Source organism: Anomaloglossus baeobatrachus, chromosome 5 (genome assembly GCF_048569485.1).
Source record: "Anomaloglossus baeobatrachus isolate aAnoBae1 chromosome 5, aAnoBae1.hap1, whole genome shotgun sequence".
NCBI classification, from domain to species: domain Eukaryota; kingdom Metazoa; phylum Chordata; class Amphibia; order Anura; family Aromobatidae; genus Anomaloglossus; species Anomaloglossus baeobatrachus.
Genome location: NC_134357.1, coordinates 523,891,909 through 523,904,020, shown reverse-complemented (window position 1 = coordinate 523,904,020; position 12,112 = coordinate 523,891,909). Strand labels below are relative to the sequence as shown.

The 12,112-nt window shown below is 42.5% G+C and overlaps 1 protein-coding gene across 1 annotated transcript in view; it reads right to left on the bottom strand.

Annotated features, from left to right (window-relative positions):
* Positions 1-12,112, bottom strand: part of LOC142312072 (uncharacterized) — a 96,598-nt gene that overhangs the window by 70,200 nt on the left and 14,286 nt on the right. The gene's annotated exons all lie outside the window — the stretch shown is intronic.

Below are 12,112 nucleotides of genomic sequence, written 5' to 3'. Positions count from 1 at the left end.
AAAAGTTTGGGCACCTCTGATAAAAATGACTGTTATTGTGAGCAGATAAGCTAGTTGAAGATGAAATTATCTCTAAAAAGGTATAAAGTTAAAGATGACACATTTTCTTTGTATTTTAGGCAAAACATTTTTTTTTCATCAATTTAAAATTAACAAAAAAAGAAAATGGGCCAATTCATCTTATTGTCTGTCATAATGGGACCCAGTTCTTACTGAAGAGACCGGAGGAACTGGAAAGCCTTTTTTAATTCCTGGACACTCCTGCATTGAGTGTACCCAACTGGCTTCAGATGGACAAACCTGCTGTATTGCCCCAGAGAAAGAAGAGAAGCAACCGGTCACCATCATCACCCCGGGGGGCCTTGCGTGATCCCTTGTCCACGGGAGATACTTCATGTGGCTGACCGGATTGAGGAACTGCTTCTCGATGAGAGATTGAACATGCCTTCACAGACATCACAAGACGTGAGAGCTGAATGTACCTCTCCACTGAGATTCAAGTTGCAGGGTCTCGGTGGTCCATCCTGCAAGAATACTATAATACTATAATGTTTTATTAATTATTTTGTGGTTCTAATTGTTATGGCTCTGACTACGATTTACGATCCTATATGTTTTGGTTTTTTTTTATCCTGTTCACCGTAACTTAATCTGCCGTACCTCTCTCCTCTCAACCTCCTGCTTGAGAGGGGAGAAGATAGATGAAGCATTTTATCTTTTTCATATATGTCTTGGGTCGGATATGCTCTGACCCCTGGTCTTCTACATTCCCCAAGGGTTGCCCCCTAGTTGGAAAAGGGCAACAGGTCTCGAAATCTCTTATCGAGACCAGGTTTGTTGGTTTTATTTTACGTTAGAGTTTTTTTAGCCTCTAACTTTTTTGTCCAACAACCACTTGCTGTGAGGCCAAATCTTTCTTCTGCAACCTTACAGCTGCCTCATTCTAGACCTTTAAAAGTTTCTATGCGACCCGATATAACTTAAATACAGAACACTCATCAAGGTCAACTAAAACTCTGCACCAAAAAATATCAGACTACATCAAAGATGCAAAGATGCCTCATCTGACGGAAGCTGAGACAGTAGTGCTAGAGCTTCCAATCTCTAATCAAGAGCTGTGGGATGCTATAACTTCTTCAAAGACAGGCAAGGCACCAGGCTTCGACGGGTTCCCACTCCTTTACTACAAAAGATTCAGGGAAGTGATCACCCCACATCTCGTATCGGCATTTAATTCTAGAGCTCTGAATGCCTTTACCCAGAATAGGGATTCCCTTAGAGCTCACATTACCGTAATTCATAAGGCAGGAAAGGACCCCACACAGTGCGCCAGTTTTCGCCCAATATCTCTATTAAATGTAGACACCAAATTGTTCGCCAAAATTCTTGCAACAAGAATAGCTCCCCTTCACTCGCAAATTGTCCGGGTTTTGTTGCGGGTCGTGAGGCCAGAGACAATATCATTAAAGCCATCAATCTAATACACAAAGCCAAACTAGGGGGGATCCAGTCCATACTGCTCTTAACTGATGCCGAAAAGGCGTTTGACAGAGTAGATTGGACTTTTATGGAAACCGCACTCAGAAGTCTGGATGGGCGACGGACTGATGAGATGGATGCTATCTATTTACTCGGATCCCTTGGCAAGGGTCAGAGTGACTGGGATACTCTCAGATTAATTTTCTATTTCAAATGGCACTCGCCAGGGATGCCCGTTATCGCCCCTAATATTTATACTGACACTGGAACCATTCCTCAGACACATACGAGCCAATGGGGATGTAGCGGGCATCACGATTCGCCAAACCACACATAAAGTAGCTGCATATGCCGATGACCTTTCGTTCTTTATTTCTTCATGCAGGACCTTCCTTCCCAATTTGATGAAGGAATTTCAAATCTACTCCCAACTTTCAAATTTTAAAATTAATTTTTCAAAGTCAGAAGCATTGAACATAAACCTTGCTCCCCGAGAAGTTGAGGGTTTGAAATCTTCCTTTAATTTTAAGTGGGCATCACAATCTCTGACATACTTGGGGATACGTCTTACGAGAGACTCTAGTCTTCTATATCAACATAGTTTTCCTGAATTGTTAACCTCTATCAGGAAGGACTGCGATCGTTGGGGGAAGCTGCTGTTCTCTTGGTTCGGAAGATGCCAAATTTACAAGATGAACATTTTACCTAGGCTCCTATATCTATTACAGGCAGTAGCGGTAAAAATTCCACCCGCCTTTTTTAAGACAATAGCATCAGTCCAGTCTTCCTTTATATGGGCGGCCAAACCAGTTTGAATCAAACAAACAATTTTGACTAGATCCAAGCACAGGGGTGGAATTGGCTTACCTGAAGTGAAGCAATATCATCTTGCTGGGCATCTTTCCAGAATAATAGATTGGTGTAGAAATGGAACACAAAAGGTATGGGTCCAGATAGAACAATCCTTTTCTACAGTAACCCTAAACAAACTGCCGTGGCTCCTTTCGGTCGCCCCTGCAGAAGTAAAAACACACACGACTATTGGCCCAACGGTAACCTATCGTAATAATGAGGCGGTACGCTTGGAAATGCTCTCTACCTGTTCAAGGCTAACCCCAGTCCTGAGTCATCCCCTCTTTGGACCGGGAGGGTCGGATCCCATTTTCCAACTCTGGATACAGGGAGGATTGGACCGGGTGGAGCACTTTGGGGACGACATTGAATGGCCTTCAATAGCTATGCTAGGCTCTAGACAAAATCCAGCTCCGTTGTTACATTGGAGATGTCTACAGCTTGCGCACTTCTTCGGCAAACTCCCACCTAGGGAGCGTTTCAGACTCCCCAAAACCCACTTCGAACTCATATGTGAAGGTACAGGTCCAGCACGTCACTCGCTCTCTGTAGTATACTCCATGTTGTCTTCCCCCACTAACCAACCTCTTCCACCCTATATACTACAATGGGAAAAGGATCTTGACATCAGCCTTCTTCCGGGGCAAAGGGACCACATTTTTTCTCTTGCACACAGCTCCTCTATTAGCTCCAGGTTCCAAGAGGTCAGCTACACATTATTGTCCAGATGGTACAGGGTGCCATCTAGGATCCATGCTATATTCCCCTCGGCAGATCCTGCCTGCTGGAGATGCAGTAGAGAGGAGGGTACACTCTTCCATGTGTTCTGGGAATGTGAGGCGATCCGGCCCTTTTGGACAGAAGTTTCTGATATCATCCTCCAAGTCATGGGAGACACCGAGGAGATGGGTCCTGCCCTTCTCCTGCTACATCATGGCGAGACTTCCCTAAAAATTTACAAAAATTCATTGAAAAAATTTTTCATTATGGCAGCCAGAGCGTGTATCCCAGAAAGGTGGAAAAGTCTTCTTCCACCAACTGTATCACAATGGACCTTACGTAAATGGAGGACCTCACCTCCTCTCTACATGACACTTACATGAAATTCTGGGCAACTTGGAGAGAGTGGATGGATTTCCAACAAACCGAGACGTATCGGCTTAAGTTGAGAGGTGAACTGGGGACAAACCCCCCTTCCCCTCTTCCCAATATCTGACCTTCTTTTTCCTTTTCCTCTTCTTTTTCCCCTCTTCTCCTATCACTTAACTAACACTACCTACTCTGTTTTTATATTCTGTCATCACAAGCTACTTTTTCTGTCTTTCTGCCTTTCTGTGTAATACTTATTATATGTTCTGAGGATTTCGATAGCGTAGGGCAATGATCAGCAGAGACGAGTTTTTGATACAAGATGTTTTATAATCTGTAACCACGGTAGATAACAACGGAACAAACACAGCAATACAAATACACACAATACCTTCCCGAAACGGAGCGGAGGGAATTCCCGGGGCCACGCACCGGACTCCCCCAGGGAGACCACCAGAGCGAACCCCTATACAGGGACTGTCCGGCAATCACCCCGGAAGGCCTAAATGCGCAGCAGCCGGGACACAAGGGGCAAGCGGTAAAAGTCAAGGAGTGTCCGTACGGGATGATTGTCCAGAGTGGTTACGAACCAGAGAGAACCGGGCAGAGTGCTGACCGAAGATGGCAGACGGAATCCGGGCACAGCTTGAGAAACCGGGTAAGGTCCAGAGTCGGTCGGTCGGTAGTCTTTAGGAGGATCCAAAAGCAATCAGGATTAGCAGCAGCAAAGCAGGAGCACACAGCAAGCAGTATACTCAGGCACTGGACTGGGCTGAGAGGCGGCCTTTTAAGCAGCTGGACAGGAAGTAGGGCAACAGAACCTTAAAACTCCATGTTAACTGAGGGCAAGCTCATTCAAAAGAGAACTGGAAAACCTGGAAACCTGACATTCTGTTTCGTCTTTTCATCTCTTCAATATAGAATCTTGTAAATAAAAAAAATTGTGGAATTTTTCATATTCTTGGAAATCAAGACAGATCATACGTCTGAGTCGCCTTTATGAGAATGTAATGCATTTGTTATACCTGTCTTGTTTGGTGCCTTCTATGGGTGCAAATGGATTGTTAGATCCGAGAATTTTGTGCCTTATATGTATATGATTCCTTGTTAAATAAAGAATTTAAAAAAATTAATTACGAAATGTCAGTTAATAGGAACAGTGTAGGTCAAGATAAGGCCTGGAAGACCAAGCAAAATTTCTATGAGAACTGCTAGTAGGATTGCTAGAGAGGCAAACCAGAACCCCCACTGACTGCAAAAGACCTTCCGGAAGATTTACCAGGCTCTGAAGTTGTAGTTCATTGCTCTACTATTCAGAGACACCTGCACAAATATGGCCTTCATTGAAGAGTCATAATATGCATCCTCACCGTAAAACTCAGCGTCAGAAATAGCAAAAGGACAACTAGACAAGCCTGATTCATTTTGGAAACAACTTCTGTAGATGAATGAGGTTAAAATAAAACTCATTGTCCATAATGATCAAATGTATGTGTGGAGAAAGATGGCACAGGATTTCGGGGGAAAAAAACACCTCGCCATTAACCCCTTGACCACTCAGCATGTTTTCACCTTCATGACCAGGTGAATTTTTTCAATTCTGACCACTGTCACTTTATGATGTAATAACTCTGGAATGCTTCAATATATTCCAGTGATTCTGAGTAAATTTTGTTTTTGTTTATAACATATTGTACTTCATGAGAGTAGTAAATTTAGGGTGATTTTTTTGCATTTGTGAAAATATCTGAACTTTGGAAATGTTGCAATTTTAAAACTTTGAATTTTTATGCCCTTAAACCAGAGTTATATCACACAAAATAGTTAATAAATAACATTTCCCAAATGTGTCAACTTTACATCAGCGCAATTTTTGAAACATTCTTTTGGATAGGAAGTTAGAGAAGTTCAAAGATTATAAGCAATTTCTAATTTTTCCAACAACACTTACAAAACCATTTTTTAGGGACCACATCACATTTGAAGTGACGTTGAAAGGCCTAGGTGACAGAAAATACCAAAAGATTACACCATTCTAAAACCTGGACCCATAAAACTGCTCAAAATCACATAATAGTAGTTTATTAACCTTTCAGGTGCTCCATAGGAACTAAAGCAATATGGAATGAAAAAAATGACATTTTTACTTTTTCCAACAAAAATGTTACTTTAGCCCCGAATTTTGCATTTTCACAAGGGTAACAAAATAAATTGCACAGTAAAATTTGTTGTGCAATTTCTCTTGAGTACAACAACTGGAAGATGAGGATTATACTTAGGGAAGAATACACAGTAGATTGCAAAACAAGTGTCAAAGGAGCTAAGGCCAAACACACGAACTGAGGCTTGCAAAACAGGTCAAGAGGAAGGTAAAACAATTTTGGGGGTATCTTAAAATGCAAAATAAAAGTGATGGTGACCATAGCAGTCCTGCAGAATCAATAAGTTGAAACAATCATCAAGGTGGAAAAGCAGGTGGCGCTCATAATTCTTATTTCAAACATTTACTTAGGTACCTGGATGGGAAGGCATTATTTAACCACAGCCAGCACGACTAATAAATCTTCTAAGATCAAGCTAATTTCCTTCTATAACAAAATCACTGAAAGGTTGGACCACGGAAATACTGTGGATATAGTATACCTTGACTTCAGTAAGGCATTCAATAAAGGATCACATAAAATCCTCATTGAAAAAATGATCAAGTATGGAATCGACAAAAAATCAGACGGATTCACAACTGACTTAATAATCGGGCATAACAAGTAATACTAAATGACTACACATCAAACTGGAGGAAAGTTAAAAGCAGGGGCTGCAAGGCACTGTCCTGGGCCCAGTACTGTCTAGTAACTTTATAAATGATCTGGAGACGGAATTATTGGAAAACTCATAAAATTCACAGCTGTTACTAAGATAGGAGGAGTAGCCAACACTAGAGAGGAAAGAGATCGTATTCAAAAGGATCTAGACACACTCAAACAATGGGCCGAGGAAAATTATTTATGCTAATTCCATTATAGAGGCGTTTTGCTAATGGTTGTGGCTATGATTTATGGTGGCCAGAAGTTCCTTGCTGATGTCATACCCATGTAACCAGAAGAGGCGGCGACTCAGCCAACATAGCTGATACCAGGAAGCAACATTATTTTTCTGTTGGCTGAGGCCCCGCCCCTTCTGTTCACATGGGTATGATGTCAACAAGGTCCTTATAGCCACCATGATTTATAGCCACAATCTTCTATATTGGAATTAGTATAAATAATAGGCGGAGGAAGAACAGGCAGGGGGTTTGGAGATCAATATCAAAACCTACCCCAGCTATTAGCTGCTGCAGCTGCTGATAATAAAAAAAATGTTCATTTTACAATCTTTACTTGCTTGTGTTTCAAAAACTATACATCCAAGCTGACAACTAAAGGTATATATAGAATCAGCCTGATAGTGTCAGTATAGCACTGGCTTTAGGTTATATAAGAAAATCCTGGTGATTGGTGCTCTTTAACAGGGACAAATGCAAAGTCCTATATCTGAGTAAAAGAAATGCAAAAAGCACATATAGTATGGGAGGAATAGAACTAGTTGAAAGCATCGGGGAAAAGGACTTGGGCATAATAGTAGATCCCAGATTCAACAAGAGCCAACAGTGTGCTGCTGCAGATAAAAAGGCCAATATTCTCCTATACTCTGACCTGGTCAGGCCACACCTCGAATACCCTGTACAGTTCTAAGCGCCCCAATTTAAGAGAAACATCGATATATTGGAGCAAGTCCAGAGAAGAGCAACCAAGATGATAGAAGGTCTGAAAACCACGTCATATGAAGACTGGCTAAAAGAACTAGGAATGATTAGTTTGCAAAAGAGAAGGTTGAGACTTAATAGCAGTCTACAAATATCTGAAAGGAAGTCACAGTGCAGAGGGAACCAACCTCTTATTAGCACAATGAAGTACAAGAAGCAATGAGATGAAACTAAAAGGAAGGAGATTCAGATTAGACATTAGGAAAAACTTTCTGACAGTGAGTGCAGACGGAAAGTGGATCAGGCCACCGCAGGAGGTTGTGAGCTCTCCATCACTGGAAATCTTCAAGTGGAAACTGGATAAACATATAGCTGGGATGATTTAGGAAAACCTGCACTTGCAGGGGGTTGGACCCGATGGCCCTTGAGGTCCCTTCCTACTCTACCATTTTATGATTCTGTGAAATGTACTGTTTGGGTACTCAGTATACTCAGTAGGGATCGGAAAAGAAAGCGCCATTTGAATTTTAAACTCAAAATTGTCTGGAATAGATAGTGGATGCCATGTTGTGTTTACAAAGCCCCTGATGTGACTAAACAGTGGAAACCCCCCACAAGTGACCACATTTTGGAACCTAGACTCCTCAAGGAATCTATCTAGATGTTTGGTAAGCACCTTGAAACCCCAGGTGCTTTACAGAATTTTATAACATTGAGTTGTGAAAATGAAAAATGTTGCTTTAACCCCAAGTTTTCATTTTCACAAGGATTACAGGATAAAATGCATTTTGTTGTGCAATGTCTCCCAAATCCGCCAATACCCCATAATACTGTTTGGGCGCATGGTAGGGCTGGGAGGGAAGGAGTGCCATTTGACTTTTTGAACACAAAATTGTGTGGAATCGTTAGCGAACGCCATGTTGCATTTGCAGAGCCCCTGATGTGCCTAAACAGTGGAAACCCCACAGAAGTGACCACATTTTGAAAACTAGACCTCTCAAGGAATTTATCTAAATATTTGGTGGCATGCTAATGAGGGCTGTGACTAGTGGCAGGGGCGTTAGTTAGTTTAGTTTACAATGCCCAGCATCATGGCAACGTGACTTTGTACCCATCAGCGTTGAGCTTCTTTGATGCCGAGTGTATGCGTACCCGGCTTAAAAAATGCTCACTGGCCATGATTGGAAGTCGTCCGCACTTCCGGTCATGCACAATACTCAGAAGCCGGGTATATGTGTCTCGGCTACGTGGAGTAGTCCTCCGGAAGTGTGGACAGCTCGGCTTAACCAACAGCCGAGTTCTAGCTGTCACAGCCAGAGACAGTCCCCTTGCCATCCCTGGCTGTTTAACTCCCTAAATGCCGTGATCGATGTTGATCGCAGCATATAGGAGTATGGGAGAGGGATTGCATTCCCTCTAATCGGTGCCACTGCGATGTGATCAAGAGGGCCTGACTGTTGCCATAGTGACCCGAGGTCGTCATGGCAACCTCCGGGTTATCCAGGTACTGAAAGCCTCTGGGATCACCAGCGATCACGTGAGCACATCTTCTGTTTCCCCGAAATTGCAAGTACGCAATGGGTATGTCCAAGGTCGGGAAGTCCCTGACAAGCAGGACAAAACCAGTATGTCCAAGATCGGGCAAAGGTTAAGCATGGAGGTGGATCAATCATGCTTTGGGGTGGTGTTGCAGTCAATGGCATGGGGAACGTTTCACGGTAATTTCAACAAATTATTGATGCAAATATAACACCTCCAGCAAATAAGATGAAATTGAAAAAAGGATGGCATCTTCAAATGGATAATAATCCTAAACACACATCAAAATACAGAATAGACGACCTCAAATGGTGCAAGCTGAAGGTTTTACAATGACCCTCACAGTTCTCTTGATCTGAAGATTATTGAAAATCTGTGGCTAGACCTCATAAGAGCAGTGCATGCAAGACGACCCAGAAATCTCACAGAACTGGAAGACTTTTCTAAGGAAAAATGAATGAAAATTTGGCCAATTTTCCTTTTATGTTAATTTTAAAATGTAAAAGATGAAAAAAAATATATATTTTTTTTGCCTAAAATACAAAGGAAATCTGTCATTGCCTTTTACAGATTATTTCATCTTCAACTTGCTTAATTGTTCACTGTACAAAACTTACATGCCACTGTATAAACTAAAAGTACCACCTTTAAGTGCTCTTACACAGCAGTTCAGTAACAAATCCCCAGCTCCCTCGCAAATGAAAGAAAATACCTTTTCTTATTCTCATGTGCTGTATGCTAATTGCCAGGGTGTGGTCGCATGCGCGTCAGTGGTCTGTGCACAGTATCTCTTCTTTCCCCACAATAGCCTGAATTCCCTGCTTTAATGAATGTGGATGACGTCTCCTATGTCATTCACCCAGCAGGGCAAATCTTGAGCCTGTGCAATTGAACCTAAGAACTGCATACGCGCTGTTTTCTTTGCTCTTTTGAGGTCAGAGTAATGTCTTGTAAATACATGGGAAGACAAAGGCTTCATTTGCGAGTCATTAACTTGCTCATGCCAGGACAAAAGCATAACTGCATAGATCTGTGTTTCAGCTGCACAGGCTCGAGATTTGGGTGGTTGACATAGAAGACATATGTGTATAGTTGAAGAATGGTCACATAGTTGTTCTAAAGCCACTTCTTTGTTATTTTAGCTGTGTGCTTAGCGTTATTTTCTTGTTGAAAGGTGAACCTTCGGCTAAGTCTGAGGTCCAGTGCACTCTGGAAGAGGTTTACTTCCAGGATATCTGTGTACTTGGCCGCATTCATCTTTCCTTCAATTGCAACCAATCGCTCTGCAATTGCTCTGCAGCTGAAAAACACCGCCATAGCATGATGCTGCCACCACCATGTTTCACTGTTGGGATTGTATTTCGCAGGTGATGAGCAGTGCCTGCTTTTCTCCCCACATACTGCTTAGAATTTTCACCAACAAGCTCTATCTTTGTCTCATCAGACCAGAGAATCTTATTTCTCATAGTCTGGGAGTACTTCATGTGTTTTTTTGCAAACTATGCGGGCTTTCATATGTCTTGCACTGAGGCTGCCGTCGGGCCACTCTGCCATAAGGCCCGACTGGTGGAGGCCTGCAGTGATAGTTGATTTTGTGGAACTTTCTCCCATCTCTCTACTGCATCTCTGGAGCTCAGCCACAGTGATCTTGGGGTTTTTTTTTTACCTCTCTCACCAAGGCTCTTCTCACACGATTGCTCAGTTTGGCTGGACAGCCAGGTCTAGGAAGAGTTCTGGTGGTCTCAAACTTCTTCCATTTAAGGATTATGGAGGCCACTGTGCTCTTAGGTACTTTGAGTACTGCAAATATTCTTTTGTAACCTTGGCCAGTTCTGTGTCTTGCCACAATTCTGTCTTTAAGCTCCTTGGGCAGTTCCTTTGACCTCATGATTCTCATTTGGTCAGACATGCATTGTGAGCTGTAAGGTCTTATATAGACAGGTGTGTGTCTTTCCAAATCAAGTCCTATCAGTTTAATTCAACCTAGCTGAACTCCAAAGAAGGAGTAGAACCATCTCAAGGAGGATCACAAGGAAATGGATAATATGTGACTTAAATATGAATGTCTGAGCAAAGGGTCTGAATACTTATGACCGTCTGAATACTTATGACCATGTGATATTTCAGTTTTTCAAGTTTAATAAATTTGCAAACATTTCTGGGGGGGGGTTTCTGTCAAGTCAAGATGGGGTGCAGAGTGTACATTAATGAAAAAAAAGGAACTTTTTTGAATTCACCATATGGATGCAATGAAACAGAGTGAAAAATGTAAAGTGGTCTGAACACATTACGTACCCACTGTATTGAATGCAGTTTTCTACTCATTCCCCTGTTTGACTCAGATCAGATTATTGGCCACTTAAGGTGACGTTTAGCGAAACGTTTCAGAAATGAGTGGGAATGGATAAGAATCTCAAACCGTTATTTGGTTGAGCTCCCAGAAGTCGAGACACGGCCATAAGCCACCATCTATATTTTTGACAAAGAAGAATCCTGCAGCCACTGGCAACTAAGACGGCCTAATGTGCCCCTTCGCAAAATGCTCTTATGTACTCTTTGAGAGCTGATCTCTCAGTACCCGGCAAATTATAGAGTTTGCCTTTGGGCAATTTTGCCCCCGGCATCAACCTTATTAAGCCCGGGGGCAATACTGCCCAAGTGCAAACTCTATCATTTGCAGTCATAAGGCCCATAGGGCAGCAACTCTTGTTAGTCTTTACAATATGTACTCCATTTCATTATCTCATGGGTTTGCCAATAAACAGTGGGGTTATGTAAGGCTAACCAGGGAAACCCGAATACTATTTCTGCAGTAAGGCACTTAAGAACATAACATGATATCTGCTCTGAATGCAGTACCCATATATGGAGTTCCAGCCCCTGTACACACTCAAAAAAAGCAACCCTGAGTAAGGAAACTTTCACACTTGCATTAATTACCTTCAGTCACAATCCACCCTTTTGAAAAACAGCGGAATCCGTTAACGGATTCCGCTGTTTCCCGTAGACTTGTATGGATAACGGATTGTTGCAAAAGTACCTGCGTTGCTTCCGCTGGCCAACGCTGCATTGCTTCCGCCGGGCGGAAGGAACGCAGCGTGTAACGTTTTTTGAGCGGCGGAATCCTTGATTTTTCACTGCGCATGCTCATGTTTTTTTTTTTAAATCACAGAAACTTTATTTTGTCTCTCGGTGGCCGAACGTTCAGCTGAGCGCCCAGCAGCCGGCTTTGGAGAGCACTCAGCTGAGTGCCCGGCAGCCGGCTTTTGAGAGCGCTCAGCTGAGCACCCGGCAGCCGGCTATTGTGAGCGATCAGCTGAGCACCCGGCAGCCGGGTGATCAGCTGATCATTCACAATAGTCTGCTGCCGGTAAAACTGTAAAGAAGAAAAAAATAAAAAATAAAAAAAAA